The sequence below is a fragment of the Schistocerca gregaria genome, unplaced genomic scaffold, assembly GCF_023897955.1.
Source record: "Schistocerca gregaria isolate iqSchGreg1 unplaced genomic scaffold, iqSchGreg1.2 ptg000180l, whole genome shotgun sequence".
NCBI classification, from domain to species: domain Eukaryota; kingdom Metazoa; phylum Arthropoda; class Insecta; order Orthoptera; family Acrididae; genus Schistocerca; species Schistocerca gregaria.
The window spans coordinates 2237185-2259015 of NW_026061730.1; the positions used below are offsets into that span (position 1 = coordinate 2237185).

The 21831-nt window shown below is 46.7% G+C and overlaps 27 non-coding genes across 27 annotated transcripts; all 27 read right to left on the minus strand.

The window, feature by feature from the left end:
* Nucleotides 1–676: 676 nt before the first annotated feature.
* Trnak-cuu (transfer RNA lysine (anticodon CUU)) lies at nucleotides 677–749 on the minus strand. Its single transcript has one exon. It is a non-coding gene; the product is annotated as a tRNA-Lys (tRNA).
* Nucleotides 750–1201: 452 nt separating this feature from the next.
* On the minus strand, nucleotides 1202–1274 carry Trnar-ucg (transfer RNA arginine (anticodon UCG)). The gene has a single exon. It is a non-coding gene; the product is annotated as a tRNA-Arg (tRNA).
* Nucleotides 1275–2190: 916 nt separating this feature from the next.
* On the minus strand, nucleotides 2191–2263 carry Trnak-cuu (transfer RNA lysine (anticodon CUU)). Its single transcript has one exon. It is a non-coding gene; the product is annotated as a tRNA-Lys (tRNA).
* Nucleotides 2264–2714: 451 nt separating this feature from the next.
* Nucleotides 2715–2787, minus strand: Trnar-ucg (transfer RNA arginine (anticodon UCG)). The gene has a single exon. It is a non-coding gene; the product is annotated as a tRNA-Arg (tRNA).
* A 921-nt stretch (nucleotides 2788–3708) lies between these two features.
* Trnak-cuu (transfer RNA lysine (anticodon CUU)) lies at nucleotides 3709–3785 on the minus strand. The gene has a single exon. It is a non-coding gene; the product is annotated as a tRNA-Lys (tRNA).
* Nucleotides 3786–4233: 448 nt separating this feature from the next.
* Nucleotides 4234–4306, minus strand: Trnar-ucg (transfer RNA arginine (anticodon UCG)). The gene has a single exon. It is a non-coding gene; the product is annotated as a tRNA-Arg (tRNA).
* A 918-nt stretch (nucleotides 4307–5224) lies between these two features.
* Nucleotides 5225–5297, minus strand: Trnak-cuu (transfer RNA lysine (anticodon CUU)). The gene has a single exon. It is a non-coding gene; the product is annotated as a tRNA-Lys (tRNA).
* A 452-nt stretch (nucleotides 5298–5749) lies between these two features.
* On the minus strand, nucleotides 5750–5822 carry Trnar-ucg (transfer RNA arginine (anticodon UCG)). The gene has a single exon. It is a non-coding gene; the product is annotated as a tRNA-Arg (tRNA).
* Nucleotides 5823–6752: 930 nt separating this feature from the next.
* On the minus strand, nucleotides 6753–6829 carry Trnak-cuu (transfer RNA lysine (anticodon CUU)). The gene has a single exon. It is a non-coding gene; the product is annotated as a tRNA-Lys (tRNA).
* Nucleotides 6830–7277: 448 nt separating this feature from the next.
* On the minus strand, nucleotides 7278–7350 carry Trnar-ucg (transfer RNA arginine (anticodon UCG)). The gene has a single exon. It is a non-coding gene; the product is annotated as a tRNA-Arg (tRNA).
* Nucleotides 7351–8268: 918 nt separating this feature from the next.
* Nucleotides 8269–8341, minus strand: Trnak-cuu (transfer RNA lysine (anticodon CUU)). Its single transcript has one exon. It is a non-coding gene; the product is annotated as a tRNA-Lys (tRNA).
* Nucleotides 8342–8793: 452 nt separating this feature from the next.
* On the minus strand, nucleotides 8794–8866 carry Trnar-ucg (transfer RNA arginine (anticodon UCG)). The gene has a single exon. It is a non-coding gene; the product is annotated as a tRNA-Arg (tRNA).
* Nucleotides 8867–9793: 927 nt separating this feature from the next.
* On the minus strand, nucleotides 9794–9870 carry Trnak-cuu (transfer RNA lysine (anticodon CUU)). Its single transcript has one exon. It is a non-coding gene; the product is annotated as a tRNA-Lys (tRNA).
* A 448-nt stretch (nucleotides 9871–10318) lies between these two features.
* Trnar-ucg (transfer RNA arginine (anticodon UCG)) lies at nucleotides 10319–10391 on the minus strand. Its single transcript has one exon. It is a non-coding gene; the product is annotated as a tRNA-Arg (tRNA).
* Nucleotides 10392–11309: 918 nt separating this feature from the next.
* On the minus strand, nucleotides 11310–11382 carry Trnak-cuu (transfer RNA lysine (anticodon CUU)). Its single transcript has one exon. It is a non-coding gene; the product is annotated as a tRNA-Lys (tRNA).
* A 452-nt stretch (nucleotides 11383–11834) lies between these two features.
* On the minus strand, nucleotides 11835–11907 carry Trnar-ucg (transfer RNA arginine (anticodon UCG)). The gene has a single exon. It is a non-coding gene; the product is annotated as a tRNA-Arg (tRNA).
* Nucleotides 11908–12826: 919 nt separating this feature from the next.
* Nucleotides 12827–12899, minus strand: Trnak-cuu (transfer RNA lysine (anticodon CUU)). Its single transcript has one exon. It is a non-coding gene; the product is annotated as a tRNA-Lys (tRNA).
* A 451-nt stretch (nucleotides 12900–13350) lies between these two features.
* On the minus strand, nucleotides 13351–13423 carry Trnar-ucg (transfer RNA arginine (anticodon UCG)). The gene has a single exon. It is a non-coding gene; the product is annotated as a tRNA-Arg (tRNA).
* A 1458-nt stretch (nucleotides 13424–14881) lies between these two features.
* On the minus strand, nucleotides 14882–14954 carry Trnar-ucg (transfer RNA arginine (anticodon UCG)). Its single transcript has one exon. It is a non-coding gene; the product is annotated as a tRNA-Arg (tRNA).
* Nucleotides 14955–15872: 918 nt separating this feature from the next.
* Trnak-cuu (transfer RNA lysine (anticodon CUU)) lies at nucleotides 15873–15945 on the minus strand. Its single transcript has one exon. It is a non-coding gene; the product is annotated as a tRNA-Lys (tRNA).
* A 452-nt stretch (nucleotides 15946–16397) lies between these two features.
* Nucleotides 16398–16470, minus strand: Trnar-ucg (transfer RNA arginine (anticodon UCG)). Its single transcript has one exon. It is a non-coding gene; the product is annotated as a tRNA-Arg (tRNA).
* A 919-nt stretch (nucleotides 16471–17389) lies between these two features.
* On the minus strand, nucleotides 17390–17462 carry Trnak-cuu (transfer RNA lysine (anticodon CUU)). Its single transcript has one exon. It is a non-coding gene; the product is annotated as a tRNA-Lys (tRNA).
* Nucleotides 17463–17913: 451 nt separating this feature from the next.
* Nucleotides 17914–17986, minus strand: Trnar-ucg (transfer RNA arginine (anticodon UCG)). The gene has a single exon. It is a non-coding gene; the product is annotated as a tRNA-Arg (tRNA).
* A 933-nt stretch (nucleotides 17987–18919) lies between these two features.
* Nucleotides 18920–18996, minus strand: Trnak-cuu (transfer RNA lysine (anticodon CUU)). Its single transcript has one exon. It is a non-coding gene; the product is annotated as a tRNA-Lys (tRNA).
* A 448-nt stretch (nucleotides 18997–19444) lies between these two features.
* Nucleotides 19445–19517, minus strand: Trnar-ucg (transfer RNA arginine (anticodon UCG)). The gene has a single exon. It is a non-coding gene; the product is annotated as a tRNA-Arg (tRNA).
* Nucleotides 19518–20424: 907 nt separating this feature from the next.
* Trnak-cuu (transfer RNA lysine (anticodon CUU)) lies at nucleotides 20425–20497 on the minus strand. Its single transcript has one exon. It is a non-coding gene; the product is annotated as a tRNA-Lys (tRNA).
* Nucleotides 20498–20949: 452 nt separating this feature from the next.
* Nucleotides 20950–21022, minus strand: Trnar-ucg (transfer RNA arginine (anticodon UCG)). Its single transcript has one exon. It is a non-coding gene; the product is annotated as a tRNA-Arg (tRNA).
* Between the last annotated feature and the right edge of the window lie 809 nt (nucleotides 21023–21831).

Genomic DNA, 21831 nt, shown 5'->3' on the forward strand with positions numbered 1-21831 from the left:
AGAAGCGGCGGCGGCGGCGGCGACGACGACGACGACGACGACGACCGCGAGAGGCTCTGAGATTTGTGAGAAATACATCTATAAAATGTAATTCAGACTGCCTCGTCCAACCTTATGCCGCACCGCTTTGGCAAATGCTTTATCTGCGCCATTCGCCTTAATCACATCTGAGAGTAATTCTTAATAATACTCCTGTCGCTAATTGTTCCTCATCACAGATACTGTTTGCTATACGGCCACGATGCGCAACTGATTTCCAAAATTCGTCTTCCTCCTGTGAGGATGGAACTCACGACCCCTGGTTTACTAGACCAATGCTCTACCACTGAGCTAAACATGCGCCGCCTAGCGGCACTTTTGCGTACTTCGTCCGTACGGTCGTCTGCATCATCAGACTTCAGCTGACAACACTTCATATTTTCGACTAATATTAGCAGCTATGGCGACCCATTACTGCTTCGCTACACATCTGACACGTAGCTGATATTCTCTCCAAACAAAACCACCTGCACTTCAGAACATGACTTTCACACATGTCTACAAAATCACCTTCACTTCAAATACAGTTTTCTTGCGACTGATGGAGACGTAGGCAAATTTTAAAGTTGCTATTTCCATTACATCACGTTAATCAGAAAATCGGTAATTTACATCTGCAGCGGAAAAAATTCCGTTCCGCCCAGCGTAGGGCTTGAACCCACGATCCTGTGAATAAGAGTCTCATGCTCTACCGACTGAGCTAGCCGTGCTGCCTCGTTGGATACCTGCTGGCCAGCAGATCACACATTAATCGTTTGGGTTGGGTGGTCCCATACAGAATCTCTCCATGCTGCCTAATGTTTTCCTAACGTCACACTCGTCACGTACTTCACTTTTATATCATATTCACTTCTGAGAGGTAAAGGAATTGCATGAAAATCTGCACAGCTAGCGGCGTCAAAATTAACACACATACTTGATGTGACTCAAAAGCCGAACGAGTTACTTTCCGACGTTGTTTTAGATGTGCAAGTGCCAGTCACACCTCGCGGTGAGGTCACTCTGCCGTTCATTTCGCTAGTTAACACCTGTCCTGTTGTGTGTGTTTCAAGCTCAAGTCCATCTCCAAGCACAAAATGCTCAACAGCAACATTCAGACGGTTTCGTACTGCTCAATTGCTACATTAAAACGATATGTTTCTTTTTCAGAACTGGAAAAACACGACCGTGACAGGATTCGAACCTGCAATCTTCGGATCCGAAGTCCGACGACTTATCCATTAGGCCACACGGTCACTGACGACCAAGTGTAACTTATATACGACCCATTTCGAAACGCTCACACCCCCTGAGGAACTGTGTTTTCGTTCCACACAGCCCCTGCCCCTTACTCTTTTCCACCCATTCGTTACATTCAACCTCTTACGAGACCGACCAAACATACACAGGAAAAGAAGACCACACACTTTGCGCATTCGGAATCGATGGCAGGGTGTCCCTCGCCGCATTTGCTACGATGGCCATTTGCTACTTCTGCAGAAGCGGCGGCGGCGACGACGACGACGACGACGACGACGACCGCGAGAGGCTCTGAGATTTGTGAGAAATACGTCTATAAAATGTAATTCAGACTGCCTTGTCTCACCTTATGCTAAACCGCTTTGGCAAATGCTTTATCTGCGCCATTCGCCTTAATCACATCTGAGAGTAATTCTTAATAATACTCCTGTCGCTAATTGTTCCTCATCACAGATACTGTTTGCTATACGGCCACGATGCGCAACTGATTTCCAAAATTCGTCTTCCTCCTGTGAGGATGGAACTCACGACCCCTGGTTTACTAGACCAATGCTCTACCACTGAGCTAAACATGCGCCGCCTAGCGGCACTTTTGCCTACTTCGTCCGTACGGTCGTCTGCATCATCAGACTTCAGCTGACAACACTTCATATTTTCGACTAATATTAGCAGCTATGGCGACCCATTACTGCTTCGCTACACATCTGACACGTAGCTGATATTCTCTCCAAACAAAACCACCTGCACTTCAGAACATGACTTTCACACATGTCTACAAAATCACCTTCACCTTCAAATACAGTTTTCTTGCGACTGATGGAGACGTAGGCAAATTTTAAAGTTGCTATTTCCATTACATCACGTTAATCAGAAAATCGGTAATTTACATCTGCAGCGGAAAAAATTCCGTTCCGCCCAGCGTAGGGCTTGAACCCACGATCCTGTGAATAAGAGTCTCATGCTCTACCGACTGAGCTAGCCGTGCTGCCTCGTTGGATACCTGCTGGCCAGCACATCACACATTAATCGTTTGGGTTGGGTGGTCCCATACAGAATCTCTCCATGCTGCCTAATGTTTTCCTAACGTCACACTCGTCACGTACTTCACTTTTATATCATATTCACTTCTGAGAGGTAAAGGAATTGCATGAAAATCTGCACAGCTAGCGGCGTCAAAATTAACACACATACTTGATGTGACTCAAAAGCCGAACGAGTTACTTTCCGACGTTGTTTTAGATGTGCAAGTGCCAGTCACACCTCGCGGTGAGGTCACTCTGCCGTTCATTTCGCTAGTTAACACCTGTCTTGTTGTGTGTGTTTCAAGCTCAAGTCCATCTCCAAGCACAAAATGCTCAACAGCAACATTCAGACGGTTTCGTACTGCTCAATTGCTACATTAAAACGATATGTTTCTTTTTCAGAACTGGAAAACACGACCGTGACAGGATTCGAACCTGCAATCTTCGGATCCGAAGTCCGACGCCTTATCCATTAGGCCACACGGTCACTGACGACCAAGTGTAACTTATATACGACCCATTTCGAAACGCTCACACCCCCTGAGGAACTGTGTTTTCGTTCCACACAGCCCCTGCCCCTTACTCTTTTCCACCCATTCTTTACATTCAACCTCTTACGAGACCGACCAAACATACACAGGAAAAGAAGACCACACACTTTGCGCATTCGGAATCGATGGCAGGGTGTCCCTCGCCGCATTTGCTACGCTGGCCATTTGCTACTTCTGTAGAAGCGGCGGCGGCGGCGACGACGACGACGACGACGACGACGACGACCGCGAGAGGCTCTGAGATTTGTGAGAAATACATCTATAAAATGTAATTCAGACTGCCTCGTCCAACCTTATGCCGCACCGCTTTGGCAAATGCTTTATCTGCGCCATTCGCCTTAATCACATCTGAGAGTAATTCTTAATAATACTCCTGTCGCTAATTGTTCCTCATCACAGATACTGTTTGCTATACGGCCACGATGCGCAACTGATTTCCAAAATTCGTCTTCCTCCTGTGAGGATGGAACTCACGACCCCTGGTTTACTAGACCAATGCTCTACCACTGAGCTAAACATGCGCCGCCTAGCGGCACTTTTGCGTACTTCGTCCGTACGGTCGTCTGCATCATCAGACTTCAGCTGACAACACTTCATATTTTCGACTAATATTAGCAGCTATGGCGACCCATTACTGCTTGGCTACACATCTGACACGTAGCTGATATTCTCTCCAAACAAAACCACCTGCACTTCAGAACATGACTTTCACACATGTCTACAAAATCACCTTCACTTCAAATACAGTTTTCTTGCGACTGATGGAGACGTAGGCAAATTTATAGTTGCTATTTCCATTACATCACGTTAATCAGATAATCGGTAATTTACATCTGCAGCGGAAAAAAATTCCGTTCCGGCCAGCGTAGGGCTCGAACCCACGACCCTGTGAATAAGAGTCTCATGCTCTACCGACTGAGCTAGCCGTGCTGCCTCGTTGGATACCTGATTGGCAGCAGATCACACAGTAATCGTTTGGGTTGGGTGGTCCCATACAGAATCTCTCCATGCTTCCTAATGTTTTCCTAACGTCACACTCGTCACGTACTTCACTTTTATTTCATAATCATTTCTGAGAGGTAAAAGAATTGCATGACAATCTGCAGAGCTAGCGGCGTCAAAATTAACACACATACTTGATGTGACTCAAAAGCCGAACGAGTTACTTTCCGACGTTGTTTTAGATGTGCAAGTGCCAATCAAAACTCGCGGTGAGGGCACTCTGCCGACCATTTCGCTAGTTAACACCGGTCTTGTTGTGTGTGTTTCAGGTTCAAGACCATCTCCAAGTACAAAATGGTCAACAGCAACATTCAGACGGTTTCGTACTGCTCAATTGCTACATTAAAACGGTATGTTTCTTTTTCAGAAATGGAAAAACACGACCGTGACAGGATTCGAACCTGCAATCTTCGGATCCGAAGTCCGACGCCTTATCCATTAGGCCACACGGTCACTGACGACCAAGTGTAACTTATATACGACCCATTTCGAAACGCTCACACCCCCTGAGGAACTGTGTTTTCGTTCCACACAGCCCCTGCCCCTTACTCTTTTCCACCCATTCGTTACATTCAACCTCTTACGAGACCGACCAAACATACACAGGAAAAGAAGACCACACACTTTGCGCATTCGGAATCGATGGCAGGGTGTCCCTCGCCGCATTTGCTACGCTGGCCATTTGCTACTTCTGTAGAAGCGGCGGCGGCGGCGGCGACGACGACGACGACGACGACGACCGCGAGAGGCTCTGAGATTTGTGAGAAATACATCTATAAAATGTAATTCAGACTGCCTCGTCCAACCTTATGCCGCACCGCTTTGGCAAATGCTTTATCTGCGCCATTCGCCTTAATCACATCTGAGAGTAATTCTTAATAATACTCCTGTCGCTAATTGTTCCTCATCACAGATACTGTTTGCTATACGGCCACGATGCGCAACTGATTTCCAAAATTCGTCTTCCTCCTGTGAGGATGGAACTCACGACCCCTGGTTTACTAGACCAATGCTCTACCACTGAGCTAAACATGCGCCGCCTAGCGGCACTTTTGCGTACTTCGTCCGTACGGTCGTCTGCATCATCAGACTTCAGCTGACAACACTTCATATTTTCGACTAATATTAGCAGCTATGGCGACCCATTACTGCTTCGCTACACATCTGACACGTAGCTGATATTCTCTCCAAACAAAACCACCTGCACTTCAGAACATGACTTTCACACATGTCTACAAAATCACCTTCACTTCAAATACAGTTTTCTTGCGACTGATGGAGACGTAGGCAAATTTTAAAGTTGCTATTTCCATTACATCACGTTAATCAGAAAATCGGTAATTTACATCTGCAGCGGAAAAAATTCCGTTCCGCCCAGCGTAGGGCTTGAACCCACGATCCTGTGAATAAGAGTCTCATGCTCTACCGACTGAGCTAGCCGTGCTGCCTCGTTGGATACCTGCTGGCCAGCAGATCACACATTAATCGTTTGGGTTGGGTGGTCCCATACAGAATCTCTCCATGCTGCCTAATGTTTTCCTAACGTCACACTCGTCACGTACTTCACTTTTATATCATATTCACTTCTGAGAGGTAAAGGAATTGCATGAAAATCTGCACAGCTAGCGGCGTCAAAATTAACACACATACTTGATGTGACTCAAAAGCCGAACGAGTTACTTTCCGACGTTGTTTTAGATGTGCAAGTGCCAGTCACACCTCGCGGTGAGGTCACTCTGCCGTTCATTTCGCTAGTTAACACCTGTCCTGTTGTGTGTGTTTCAAGCTCAAGTCCATCTCCAAGCACAAAATGCTCAACAGCAACATTCAGACGGTTTCGTACTGCTCAATTGCTACATTAAAACGATATGTTTCTTTTTCAGAACTGGAAAAACACGACCGTGACAGGATTCGAACCTGCAATCTTCGGATCCGAAGTCCGACGACTTATCCATTAGGCCACACGGTCACTGACGACCAAGTGTAACTTATATACGACCCATTTCGAAACGCTCACACCCCCTGAGGAACTGTGTTTTCGTTCCACACAGCCCCTGCCCCTTACTCTTTTCCACCCATTCGTTACATTCAACCTCTTACGAGACCGACCAAACATACACAGGAAAAGAAGACCACACACTTTGCGCATTCGGAATCGATGGCAGGGTGTCCCTCGCCGCATTTGCTACGCTGGCCATTTGCTACTTCTGTAGAAGCGGCGGCGGCGGCGACGACGACGACGACGACGACGACGACGACGACGACGACCGCGAGAGGCTCTGAGATTTGTGAGAAATACATCTATAAAATGTAATTCAGACTGCCTCGTCCAACCTTATGCCGCACCGCTTTGGCAAATGCTTTATCTGCGCCATTCGCCTTAATCACATCTGAGAGTAATTCTTAATAATACTCCTGTCGCTAATTGTTCCTCATCACAGATACTGTTTGCTATACGGCCACGATGCGCAACTGATTTCCAAAATTCGTCTTCCTCCTGTGAGGATGGAACTCACGACCCCTGGTTTACTAGACCAATGCTCTACCACTGAGCTAAACATGCGCCGCCTAGCGGCACTTTTGCGTACTTCGTCCGTACGGTCGTCTGCATCATCAGACTTCAGCTGACAACACTTCATATTTTCGACTAATATTAGCAGCTATGGCGACCCATTACTGCTTGGCTACACATCTGAGACGTAGCTGATATTCTCTCCAAACAAAACCACCTGCACTTCAGAACATGACTTTCACACATGTCTACAAAATCACCTTCACTTCAAATACAGTTTTCTTGCGACTGATGGAGACGTAGGCAAATTTATAGTTGCTATTTCCATTACATCACGTTAATCAGAAAATCGGTAATTTACATCTGCAGCGGAAAAAAATTCCGTTCCGGCCAGCGTAGGGCTCGAACCCACGACCCTGTGAATAAGAGTCTCATGCTCTACCGACTGAGCTAGCCGTGCTGCCTCGTTGGATACCTGATTGGCAGCAGATCACACAGTAATCGTTTGGGTTGGGTGGTCCCATACAGAATCTCTCCATGCTTCCTAATGTTTTCCTAACGTCACACTCGTCACGTACTTCACTTTTATTTCATAATCATTTCTGAGAGGTAAAGGAATTGCATGACAATCTGCAGAGCTAGCGGCGTCAAAATTAACACACATACTTGATGTGACTCAAAAGCCGAACGAGTTACTTTCCGACGTTGTTTTAGATGTGCAAGTGCCAATCAAAACTCGCGGTGAGGGCACTCTGCCGACCATTTCGCTAGTTAACACCGGTCTTGTTGTGTGTGTTTCAGGTTCAAGACCATCTCCAAGTACAAAATGGTCAACAGCAACATTCAGACGGTTTCGTACTGCTCAATTGCTACATTAAAACGGTATGTTTCTTTTTCAGAAATGGAAAAACACGACCGTGACAGGATTCGAACCTGCAATCTTCGGATCCGAAGTCCGACGCCTTATCCATTAGGCCACACGGTCACTGACGACCAAGTGTAACTTATATACGACCCATTTCGAAACGCTCACACCCCCTGAGGAACTGTGTTTTCGTTCCACACAGCCCCTGCCCCTTACTCTTTTCCACCCATTCGTTACATTCAACCTCTTACGAGACCGACCAAACATACACAGGAAAAGAAGACCACACACTTTGCGCATTCGGAATCGATGGCAGGGTGTCCCTCGCCGCATTTGCTACGCTGGCCATTTGCTACTTCTGTAGAAGCGGCGGCGGCGGCGGCGACGACGACGACGACGACGACGACCGCGAGAGGCTCTGAGATTTGTGAGAAATACATCTATAAAATGTAATTCAGACTGCCTCGTCCAACCTTATGCCGCACCGCTTTGGCAAATGCTTTATCTGCGCCATTCGCCTTAATCACATCTGAGAGTAATTCTTAATAATACTCCTGTCGCTAATTGTTCGTCATCACAGATACTGTTTGCTATACGGCCACGATGCGCAACTGATTTCCAAAATTCGTCTTCCTCCTGTGAGGATGGAACTCACGACCCCTGGTTTACTAGACCAATGCTCTACCACTGAGCTAAACATGCGCCGCCTAGCGGCACTTTTGCGTACTTCGTCCGTACGGTCGTCTGCATCATCAGACTTCAGCTGACAACACTTCATATTTTCGACTAATATTAGCAGCTATGGCGACCCATTACTGCTTCGCTACACATCTGACACGTAGCTGATATTCTCTCCAAACAAAACCACCTGCACTTCAGAACATGACTTTCACACATGTCTACAAAATCACCTTCACTTCAAATACAGTTTTCTTGCGACTGATGGAGACGTAGGCAAATTTTAAAGTTGCTATTTCCATTACATCACGTTAATCAGAAAATCGGTAATTTACATCTGCAGCGGAAAAAATTCCGTTCCGCCCAGCGTAGGGCTTGAACCCACGATCCTGTGAATAAGAGTCTCATGCTCTACCGACTGAGCTAGCCGTGCTGCCTCGTTGGATACCTGCTGGCCAGCAGATCACACATTAATCGTTTGGGTTGGGTGGTCCCATACAGAATCTCTCCATGCTGCCTAATGTTTTCCTAACGTCACACTCGTCACGTACTTCACTTTTATATCATATTCACTTCTGAGAGGTAAAGGAATTGCATGAAAATCTGCACAGCTAGCGGCGTCAAAATTAACACACATACTTGATGTGACTCAAAAGCCGAACGAGTTACTTTCCGACGTTGTTTTAGATGTGCAAGTGCCAGTCACACCTCGCGGTGAGGTCACTCTGCCGTTCATTTCGCTAGTTAACACCTGTCCTGTTGTGTGTGTTTCAAGCTCAAGTCCATCTCCAAGCACAAAATGCTCAACAGCAACATTCAGACGGTTTCGTACTGCTCAATTGCTACATTAAAACGATATGTTTCTTTTTCAGAACTGGAAAAACACGACCGTGACAGGATTCGAACCTGCAATCTTCGGATCCGAAGTCCGACGACTTATCCATTAGGCCACACGGTCACTGACGACCAAGTGTAACTTATATACGACCCATTTCGAAACGCTCACACCCCCTGAGGAACTGTGTTTTCGTTAAACACAGCCCCTGCCCCTTACTCTTTTCCACCCATTCGTTACATTCAACCTCTTACGAGACCGACCAAACATACACAGGAAAAGAAGACCACACACTTTGCGCATTCGGAATCGATGGCAGGGTGTCCCTCGCCGCATTTGCTACGCTGGCCATTTGCTACTTCTGTAGAAGCGGCGGCGGCGGCGACGACGACGACGACGACGACGACGACGACGACGACCGCGAGAGGCTCTGAGATTTGTGAGAAATACATCTATAAAATGTAATTCAGACTGCCTCGTCCAACCTTATGCCGCACCGCTTTGGCAAATGCTTTATCTGCGCCATTCGCCTTAATCACATCTGAGAGTAATTCTTAATAATACTCCTGTCGCTAATTGTTCCTCATCACAGATACTGTTTGCTATACGGCCACGATGCGCAACTGATTTCCAAAATTCGTCTTCCTCCTGTGAGGATGGAACTCACGACCCCTGGTTTACTAGACCAATGCTCTACCACTGAGCTAAACATGCGCCGCCTAGCGGCACTTTTGCGTACTTCGTCCGTACGGTCGTCTGCATCATCAGACTTCAGCTGACAACACTTCATATTTTCGACTAATATTAGCAGCTATGGCGACCCATTACTGCTTGGCTACACATCTGAGACGTAGCTGATATTCTCTCCAAACAAAACCACCTGCACTTCAGAACATGACTTTCACACATGTCTACAAAATCACCTTCACTTCAAATACAGTTTTCTTGCGACTGATGGAGACGTAGGCAAATTTATAGTTGCTATTTCCATTACATCACGTTAATCAGAAAATCGGTAATTTACATCTGCAGCGGAAAAAAATTCCGTTCCGGCCAGCGTAGGGCTCGAACCCACGACCCTGTGAATAAGAGTCTCATGCTCTACCGACTGAGCTAGCCGTGCTGCCTCGTTGGATACCTGATTGGCAGCAGATCACACAGTAATCGTTTGGGTTGGGTGGTCCCATACAGAATCTCTCCATGCTTCCTAATGTTTTCCTAACGTCACACTCGTCACGTACTTCACTTTTATTTCATAATCATTTCTGAGAGGTAAAGGAATTGCATGACAATCTGCAGAGCTAGCGGCGTCAAAATTAACACACATACTTGATGTGACTCAAAAGCCGAACGAGTTACTTTCCGACGTTGTTTTAGATGTGCAAGTGCCAATCAAAACTCGCGGTGAGGGCACTCTGCCGACCATTTCGCTAGTTAACACCGGTCTTGTTGTGTGTGTTTCAGGTTCAAGACCATCTCCAAGTACAAAATGGTCAACAGCAACATTCAGACGGTTTCGTACTGCTCAATTGCTACATTAAAACGGTATGTTTCTTTTTCAGAAATGGAAAAACACGACCGTGACAGGATTCGAACCTGCAATCTTCGGATCCGAAGTCCGACGCCTTATCCATTAGGCCACACGGTCACTGACGACCAAGTGTAACTTATATACGACCCATTTCGAAACGCTCACACCCCCTGAGGAACTGTGTTTTCGTTCCACACAGCCCCTGCCCCTTACTCTTTTCCACCCATTCGTTACATTCAACCTCTTACGAGACCGACCAAACATACACAGGAAAAGAAGACCACACACTTTGCGCATTCGGAATCGATGGCAGGGTGTCCCTCGCCGCATTTGCTACGCTGGCCATTTGCTACTTCTGTAGAAGCGGCGGCGGCGGCGGCGACGACGACGACGACGACGACGACCGCGAGAGGCTCTGAGATTTGTGAGAAATACATCTATAAAATGTAATTCAGACTGCCTCGTCCAACCTTATGCCGCACCGCTTTGGCAAATGCTTTATCTGCGCCATTCGCCTTAATCACATCTGAGAGTAATTCTTAATAATACTCCTGTCGCTAATTGTTCGTCATCACAGATACTGTTTGCTATACGGCCACGATGCGCAACTGATTTCCAAAATTCGTCTTCCTCCTGTGAGGATGGAACTCACGACCCCTGGTTTACTAGACCAATGCTCTACCACTGAGCTAAACATGCGCCGCCTAGCGGCACTTTTGCGTACTTCGTCCGTACGGTCGTCTGCATCATCAGACTTCAGCTGACAACACTTCATATTTTCGACTAATATTAGCAGCTATGGCGACCCATTACTGCTTCGCTACACATCTGACACGTAGCTGATATTCTCTCCAAACAAAACCACCTGCACTTCAGAACATGACTTTCACACATGTCTACAAAATCACCTTCACTTCAAATACAGTTTTCTTGCGACTGATGGAGACGTAGGCAAATTTTAAAGTTGCTATTTCCATTACATCACGTTAATCAGAAAATCGGTAATTTACATCTGCAGCGGAAAAAATTCCGTTCCGCCCAGCGTAGGGCTTGAACCCACGATCCTGTGAATAAGAGTCTCATGCTCTACCGACTGAGCTAGCCGTGCTGCCTCGTTGGATACCTGCTGGCCAGCAGATCACACATTAATCGTTTGGGTTGGGTGGTCCCATACAGAATCTCTCCATGCTGCCTAATGTTTTCCTAACGTCACACTCGTCACGTACTTCACTTTTATATCATATTCACTTCTGAGAGGTAAAGGAATTGCATGAAAATCTGCACAGCTAGCGGCGTCAAAATTAACACACATACTTGATGTGACTCAAAAGCCGAACGAGTTACTTTCCGACGTTGTTTTAGATGTGCAAGTGCCAGTCACACCTCGCGGTGAGGTCACTCTGCCGTTCATTTCGCTAGTTAACACCTGTCCTGTTGTGTGTGTTTCAAGCTCAAGTCCATCTCCAAGCACAAAATGCTCAACAGCAACATTCAGACGGTTTCGTACTGCTCAATTGCTACATTAAAACGATATGTTTCTTTTTCAGAACTGGAAAAACACGACCGTGACAGGATTCGAACCTGCAATCTTCGGATCCGAAGTCCGACGACTTATCCATTAGGCCACACGGTCACTGACGACCAAGTGTAACTTATATACGACCCATTTCGAAACGCTCACACCCCCTGAGGAACTGTGTTTTCGTTCCACACAGCCCCTGCCCCTTACTCTTTTCCACCCATTCGTTACATTCAACCTCTTACGAGACCGACCAAACATACACAGGAAAAGAAGACCACACACTTTGCGCATTCGGAATCGATGGCAGGGTGTCCCTCGCCGCATTTGCTACGATGGCCATTTGCTACTTCTGCAGAAGCGGCGGCGGCGACGACGACGACGACGACGACGACGACGACCGCGAGAGGCTCTGAGATTTGTGAGAAATACGTATAAAAAATGTAATTCAGACTGCCTTGTCTCACCTTATGCTAAACCGCTTTGGCAAATGCTTTATCTGCGCCATTCGCCTTAATCACATCTGAGAGTAATTCTTAATAATACTCCTGTCGCTAATTGTTCCTCATCACAGATACTGTTTGCTATACGGCCACGATGCGCAACTGATTTCCAAAATTCGTCTTCCTCCTGTGAGGATGGAACTCACGACCCCTGGTTTACTAGACCAATGCTCTGCCACTGAGCTAAACATGCGCCGCCTAGCGGCACTTTTGCGTACTTCGTCCGTACGGTCGTCTGCATCATCAGACTTCAGCTGACAACACTTCATATTTTCGACTAATATTAGCAGCTATGGCGACCCATTACTGCTTGGCTACACATCTGACACGTAGCTGATATTCTCTCCAAACAAAACCACCTGCACTTCAGAACATGACTTTCACACATGTCTACAAAATCACCTTCACCTTCAAATACAGTTTTCTTGCGACTGATGGAGACGTAGGCAAATTTTAAAGTTGCTATTTCCATTACATCACGTTAATCAGAAAATCGGTAATTTACATCTGCAGCGGAAAAAATTCCGTTCCGCCCAGCGTAGGGCTTGAACCCACGATCCTGTGAATAAGAGTCTCATGCTCTACCGACTGAGCTAGCCGTGCTGCCTCGTTGGATACCTGCTGGCCAGCACATCACACATTAATCGTTTGGGTTGGGTGGTCCCATACAGAATCTCTCCATGCTGCCTAATGTTTTCCTAACGTCACACTCGTCACGTACTTCACTTTTATATCATATTCACTTCTGAGAGGTAAAGGAATTGCATGAAAATCTGCACAGCTAGCGGCGTCAAAATTAACACACATACTTGATGTGACTCAAAAGCCGAACGAGTTACTTTCCGACGTTGTTTTAGATGTGCAAGTGCCAGTCACACCTCGCGGTGAGGTCACTCTGCCGTTCATTTCGCTAGTTAACACCTGTCTTGTTGTGTGTGTTTCAAGCTCAAGTCCATCTCCAAGCACAAAATGCTCAACAGCAACATTCAGACGGTTTCGTACTGCTCAATTGCTACATTAAAACGATATGTTTCTTTTTCAGAACTGGAAAACACGACCGTGACAGGATTCGAACCTGCAATCTTCGGATCCGAAGTCCGACGCCTTATCCATTAGGCCACACGGTCACTGACGACCAAGTGTAACTTATATACGACCCATTTCGAAACGCTCACACCCCCTGAGGAACTGTGTTTTCGTTCCACACAGCCCCTGCCCCTTACTCTTTTCCACCCATTCTTTACATTCAACCTCTTACGAGACCGACCAAACATACACAGGAAAAGAAGACCACACACTTTGCGCATTCGGAATCGATGGCAGGGTGTCCCTCGCCGCATTTGCTACGCTGGCCATTTGCTACTTCTGTAGAAGCGGCGGCGGCGGCGACGACGACGACGACGACGACGACGACGACGACGACGACGACCGCGAGAGGCTCTGAGATTTGTGAGAAATACATCTATAAAATGTAATTCAGACTGCCTCGTCCAACCTTATGCCGCACCGCTTTGGCAAATGCTTTATCTGCGCCATTCGCCTTAATCACATCTGAGAGTAATTCTTAATAATACTCCTGTCGCTAATTGTTCCTCATCACAGATACTGTTTGCTATACGGCCACGATGCGCAACTGATTTCCAAAATTCGTCTTCCTCCTGTGAGGATGGAACTCACGACCCCTGGTTTACTAGACCAATGCTCTACCACTGAGCTAAACATGCGCCGCCTAGCGGCACTTTTGCGTACTTCGTCCGTACGGTCGTCTGCATCATCAGACTTCAGCTGACAACACTTCATATTTTCGACTAATATTAGCAGCTATGGCGACCCATTACTGCTTGGCTACACATCTGACACGTAGCTGATATTCTCTCCAAACAAAACCACCTGCACTTCAGAACATGACTTTCACACATGTCTACAAAATCACCTTCACTTCAAATACAGTTTTCTTGCGACTGATGGAGACGTAGGCAAATTTATAGTTGCTATTTCCATTACATCACGTTAATCAGAAAATCGGTAATTTACATCTGCAGCGGAAAAAAATTCCGTTCCGGCCAGCGTAGGGCTCGAACCCACGACCCTGTGAATAAGAGTCTCATGCTCTATCGACTGAGCTAGCCGTGCTGCCTCGTTGGATACCTGATTGGCAGCAGATCACACAGTAATCGTTTGGGTTGGGTGGTCCCATACAGAATCTCTCCATGCTTCCTAATGTTTTCCTAACGTCACACTCGTCACGTACTTCACTTTTATTTCATAATCATTTCTGAGAGGTAAAGGAATTGCATGACAATCTGCAGAGCTAGCGGCGTCAAAATTAACACACATACTTGATGTGACTCAAAAGCCGAACGAGTTACTTTCCGACGTTGTTTTAGATGTGCAAGTGCCAATCAAAACTCGCGGTGAGGGCACTCTGCCGACCATTTCGCTAGTTAACACCGGTCTTGTTGTGTGTGTTTCAGGTTCAAGACCATCTCCAAGTACAAAATGGTCAACAGCAACATTCAGACGGTTTCGTACTGCTCAATTGCTACATTAAAACGGTATGTTTCTTTTTCAGAAATGGAAAAACACGACCGTGACAGGATTCGAACCTGCAATCTTCGGATCCGAAGTCCGACGCCTTATCCATTAGGCCACACGGTCACTGACGACCAAGTGTAACTTATATACGACCCATTTCGAAACGCTCACACCCCCTGAGGAACTGTGTTTTCGTTCCACACAGCCCCTGCCCCTTACTCTTTTCCACCCATTCGTTACATTCAACCTCTTACGAGACCGACCAAACATACACAGGAAAAGAAGACCACACACTTTGCGCATTCGGAATCGATGGCAGGGTGTCCCTCGCCGCATTTGCTACGCTGGCCATTTGCTACTTCTGTAGAAGCGGCGGCGGCGGCGGCGACGACGACGACGACGACGACGACCGCGAGAGGCTCTGAGATTTGTGAGAAATACATCTATAAAATGTAATTCAGACTGCCTCGTCCAACCTTATGCCGCACCGCTTTGGCAAATGCTTTATCTGCGCCATTCGCCTTAATCACATCTGAGAGTAATTCTTAATAATACTCCTGTCGCTAATTGTTCCTCATCACAGATACTGTTTGCTATACGGCCACGATGCGCAACTGATTTCCAAAATTCGTCTTCCTCCTGTGAGGATGGAACTCACGACCCCTGGTTTACTAGACCAATGCTCTACCACTGAGCTAAACATGCGCCGCCTAGCGGCACTTTTGCGTACTTCGTCCGTACGGTCGTCTGCATCATCAGACTTCAGCTGACAACACTTCATATTTTCGACTAATATTAGCAGCTATGGCGACCCATTACTGCTTGGCTACACATCTGACACGTAGCTGATATTCTCTCCAAACAAAACCACCTGCACTTCAGAACATGACTTTCACACATGTCTACAAAATCACCTTCACTTCAAATACAGTTTTCTTGCGACTGATGGAGACGTAGGCAAATTTTAAAGTTGCTATTTCCATTACATCACGTTAATCAGAAAATCGGTAATTTACATCTGCAGCGGAAAAAATTCCGTTCCGCCCAGCGTAGGGCTTGAACCCACGATCCTGTGAATAAGAGTCTCATGCTCTACCGACTGAGCTAGCCGTGCTGCCTCGTTGGATACCTGCTGGCCAGCAGATCACACATTAATCGTTTGGGTTGGGTGGTCCCATACAGAATCTCTCCATGCTGCCTAATGTTTTCCTAACGTCACACTCGTCACGTACTTCACTTTTATATCATATTCACTTCTGAGAGGTAAAGGAATTGCATGAAAATCTGCACAGCTAGCGGCGTCAAAATTAACACACATACTTGATGTGACTCAAAAGCCGAACGAGTTACTTTCCGACGTTGTTTTAGATGTGCAAGTGCCAGTCACACCTCGCGGTGAGGTCACTCTGCCGTTCATTTCGCTAGTTAACACCTGTCCTGTTGTGTGTGTTTCAAGCTCAAGTCCATCTCCAAGCACAAAATGCTCAACAGCAACATTCAGACGGTTTCGTACTGCTCAATTGCTACATTAAAACGATATGTTTCTTTTTCAGAACTGGAAAAACACGACCGTGACAGGATTCGAACCTGCAATCTTCGGATCCGAAGTCCGACGACTTATCCATTAGGCCACACGGTCACTGACGACCAAGTGTAACTTATATACGACCCATTTCGAAACGCTCACACCCCCTGAGGAACTGTGTTTTCGTTCCACACAGCCCCTGCCCCTTACTCTTTTCCACCCATTCGTTACATTCAACCTCTTACGAGACCGACCAAACATACACAGGAAAAGAAGACCACACACTTTGCGCATTCGGAATCGATGGCAGGGTGTCCCTCGCCGCATTTGCTACGATGGCCATTTGCTACTTCTGCAGAAGCGGCGGCGGCGACGACGACGACGACGACGACGACGACGACCGCGAGAGGCTCTGAGATTTGTGAGAAATACGTATAAAAAATGTAATTCAGACTGCCTTGTCTCACCTTATGCTAAACCGCTTTGGCAAATGCTTTATCTGCGCCATTCGCCTTAATCACATCTGAGAGTAATTCTTAATAATACTCCTGTCGCTAATTGTTCCTCATCACAGATACTGTTTGCTATACGGCCACGATGCGCAACTGATTTCCAAAATTCGTCTTCCTCCTGTGAGGATGGAACTCACGACCCCTGGTTTACTAGACCAATGCTCTGCCACTGAGCTAAACATGCGCCGCCTAGCGGCACTTTTGCGTACTTCGTCCGTACGGTCGTCTGCATCATCAGACTTCAGCTGACAACACTTCATATTTTCGACTAATATTAGCAGCTATGGCGACCCATTACTGCTTGGCTACACATCTGACACGTAGCTGATATTCTCTCCAAACAAAACCACCTGCACTTCAGAACATGACTTTCACACATGTCTACAAAATCACCTTCACCTTCAAATACAGTTTTCTTGCGACTGATGGAGACGTAGGCAAATTTTAAAGTTGCTATTTCCATTACATCACGTTAATCAGAAAATCGGTAATTTACATCTGCAGCGGAAAAAATTCCGTTCCGCCCAGCGTAGGGCTTGAACCCACGATCCTGTGAATAAGAGTCTCATGCTCTACCGACTGAGCTAGCCGTGCTGCCTCGTTGGATACCTGCTGGCCAGCACATCACACATTAATCGTTTGGGTTGGGTGGTCCCATACAGAATCTCTCCATGCTGCCTAATGTTTTCCTAACGTCACACTCGTCACGTACTTCACTTTTATATCATATTCACTTCTGAGAGGTAAAGGAATTGCATGAAAATCTGCACAGCTAGCGGCGTCAAAATTAACACACATACTTGATGTGACTCAAAAGCCGAACGAGTTACTTTCCGACGTTGTTTTAGATGTGCAAGTGCCAGTCACACCTCGCGGTGAGGTCACTCTGCCGTTCATTTCGCTAGTTAACACCTGTCTTGTTGTGTGTGTTTCAAGCTCAAGTCCATCTCCAAGCACAAAATGCTCAACAGCAACATTCAGACGGTTTCGTACTGCTCAATTGCTACATTAAAACGATATGTTTCTTTTTCAGAACTGGAAAACACGACCGTGACAGGATTCGAACCTGCAATCTTCGGATCCGAAGTCCGACGCCTTATCCATTAGGCCACACGGTCACTGACGACCAAGTGTAACTTATATACGACCCATTTCGAAACGCTCACACCCCCTGAGGAACTGTGTTTTCGTTCCACACAGCCCCTGCCCCTTACTCTTTTCCACCCATTCTTTACATTCAACCTCTTACGAGACCGACCAAACATACACAGGAAAAGAAGACCACACACTTTGCGCATTCGGAATCGATGGCAGGGTGTCCCTCGCCGCATTTGCTACGCTGGCCATTTGCTACTTCTGTAGAAGCGGCGGCGGCGGCGACGACGACGACGACGACGACGACGACGACGACGACGACGACCGCGAGAGGCTCTGAGATTTGTGAGAAATACATCTATAAAATGTAATTCAGACTGCCTCGTCCAACCTTATGCCGCACCGCTTTGGCAAATGCTTTATCTGCGCCATTCGCCTTAATCACATCTGAGAGTAATTCTTAATAATACTCCTGTCGCTAATTGTTCCTCATCACAGATACTGTTTGCTATACGGCCACGATGCGCAACTGATTTCCAAAATTCGTCTTCCTCCTGTGAGGATGGAACTCACGACCCCTGGTTTACTAGACCAATGCTCTACCACTGAGCTAAACATGCGCCGCCTAGCGGCACTTTTGCGTACTTCGTCCGTACGGTCGTCTGCATCATCAGACTTCAGCTGACAACACTTCATATTTTCGACTAATATTAGCAGCTATGGCGACCCATTACTGCTTGGCTACACATCTGACACGTAGCTGATATTCTCTCCAAACAAAACCACCTGCACTTCAGAACATGACTTTCACACATGTCTACAAAATCACCTTCACTTCAAATACAGTTTTCTTGCGACTGATGGAGACGTAGGCAAATTTATAGTTGCTATTTCCATTACATCACGTTAATCAGAAAATCGGTAATTTACATCTGCAGCGGAAAAAAATTCCGTTCCGGCCAGCGTAGGGCTCGAACCCACGACCCTGTGAATAAGAGTCTCATGCTCTACCGACTGAGCTAGCCGTGCTGCCTCGTTGGATACCTGATTGGCAGCAGATCACACAGTAATCGTTTGGGTTGGGTGGTCCCATACAGAATCTCTCCATGCTTCCTAATGTTTTCCTAACGTCACACTCGTCACGTACTTCACTTTTATTTCATAATCATTTCTGAGAGGTAAAGGAATTGCATGACAATCTGCAGAGCTAGCGGCGTCAAAATTAACACACATACTTGATGTGACTCAAAAGCCGAACGAGTTACTTTCCGACGTTGTTTTAGATGTGCAAGTGCCAATCAAAACTCGCGGTGAGGGCACTCTGCCGACCATTTCGCTAGTTAACACCGGTCTTGTTGTGTGTGTTTCAGGTTCAAGACCATCTCCAAGTACAAAATGGTCAACAGCAACATTCAGACGGTTTCGTACTGCTCAATTGCTACATTAAAACGGTATGTTTCTTTTTCAGAAATGGAAAAACACGACCGTGACAGGATTCGAACCTGCAATCTTCGGATCCGAAGTCCGACGCCTTATCCATTAGGCCACACGGTCACTGACGACCAAGTGTAACTTATATACGACCCATTTCGAAACGCTCACACCCCCTGAGGAACTGTGTTTTCGTTCCACACAGCCCCTGCCCCTTACTCTTTTCCACCCATTCGTTACATTCAACCTCTTACGAGACCGACCAAACATACACAGGAAAAGAAGACCACACACTTTGCGCATTCGGAATCGATGGCAGGGTGTCCCTCGCCGCATTTGCTACGCTGGCCATTTGCTACTTCTGTAGAAGCGGCGGCGGCGGCGACGACGACGACGACCGCGAGAGGCTCTGAGATTTGTGAGAAATACATCTATAAAATGTAATTCAGACTGCCTCGTCCAACCTTATGCCGCACCGCTTTGGCAAATGCTTTATCTGCGCCATTCGCCTTAATCACATCTGAGAGTAATTCTTAATAATACTCCTGTCGCTAATTGTTCCTCATCACAGATACTGTTTGCTATACGGCCACGATGCGCAACTGATTTCCAAAATTCGTCTTCCTCCTGTGAGGATGGAACTCACGACCCCTGGTTTACTAGACCAATGCTCTACCACTGAGCTAAACATGCGCCGCCTAGCGGCACTTTTGCGTACTTCGTCCGTACGGTCGTCTGCATCATCAGACTTCAGCTGACTACACTTCATATTTTCGACTAATATTAGCAGCTATGGCGACCCATTACTGCTTCGCTACACATCTGACACGTAGCTGATATTCTCTCCAAACAAAACCACCTGCACTTCAGAACATGACTTTCACACATGTCTACAAAATCACCTTCACCTTCAAATACAGTTTTCTTGCGACTGATGGAGACGTAGGCAAATTTTAAAGTTGCTATTTCCATTACATCACGTTAATCAGAAAATCGGTAATTTACATCTGCAGCGGAAAAAATTCCGTTCCGCCCAGCGTAGGGCTTGAACCCACGATCCTGTGAATAAGAGTCTCATGCTCTACCGACTGAGCTAGCCGTGCTGCCTCGTTGGATACCTGCTGGCCAGCAGATCACACATTAATCGTTTGGGTTGGGTGGTCCCATACAGAATCTCTCCATGCTGCCTAATGTTTTCCTAACGTCACACTCGTCACGTACTTCACTTTTATATCATATTCACTTCTGAGAGGTAAAGGAATTGCATGAAAATCTGCACAGCTAGCGGCGTCAAAATTAACACACATACTTGATGTGACTCAAAAGCCGAACGAGTTACTTTCCGACGTTGTTTTAGATGTGCAAGTGCCAGTCACACCTCGCGGTGAGGTCACTCTGCCGTTCATTTCGCTAGTTAACACCTGTCCTGTTGTGTGTGTTTCAAGCTCAAGTCCATCTCCAAGCACAAAATGCTCAACAGCAACATTCAGACGGTTTCGTACTGCTCAATTGCTACATTAAAACGATATGTTTCTTTTTCAGAACTGGAAAAACACGACCGTGACAGGATTCGAACCTGCAATCTTCGGATCCGAAGTCCGACGACTTATCCATTAGGCCACACGGTCACTGACGACCAAGTGTAACTTATATACGACCCATTTCGAAACGCTCACACCCCCTGAGGAACTGTGTTTTCGTTCCACACAGCCCCTGCCCCTTACTCTTTTCCACCCATTCGTTACATTCAACCTCTTACGAGACCGACCAAACATACACAGGAAAAGAAGACCACACACTTTGCGCATTCGGAATCGATGGCAGGGTGTCCCTCGCCGCATTTGCTACGCTGGCCATTTGCTACTTCTGTAGAAGCGGCGGCGGCGACGACGACGACGACGACGACGACGACGACCGCGAGAGGCTCTGAGATTTGTGAGAAATACATCTATAAAATGTAATTCAGACTGCCTCGTCCAACCTTATGCCGCACCGCTTTGGCAAATGCTTTATCTGCGCCATTCGCCTTAATCACATCTGAGAGTAATTCTTAATAATACTCCTGTCGCTAATTGTTCCTCATCACAGATACTGTTTGCTATACGGCCACGATGCGCAACTGATTTCCAAAATTCGTCTTCCTCCTGTGAGGATGGAACTCACGACCCCTGGTTTACTAGACCAATGCTCTACCACTGAGCTAAACATGCGCCGCCTAGCGGCACTTTTGCGTACTTCGTCCGTACGGTCGTCTGCATCATCAGACTTCAGCTGACAACACTTCATATTTTCGACTAATATTAGCAGCTATGGCGACCCATTACTGCTTCGCTACACATCTGACACGTAGCTGATATTCTCTCCAAACAAAACCACCTGCACTTCAGAACATGACTTTCACACATGTCTACAAAATCACCTTCACTTCAAATACAGT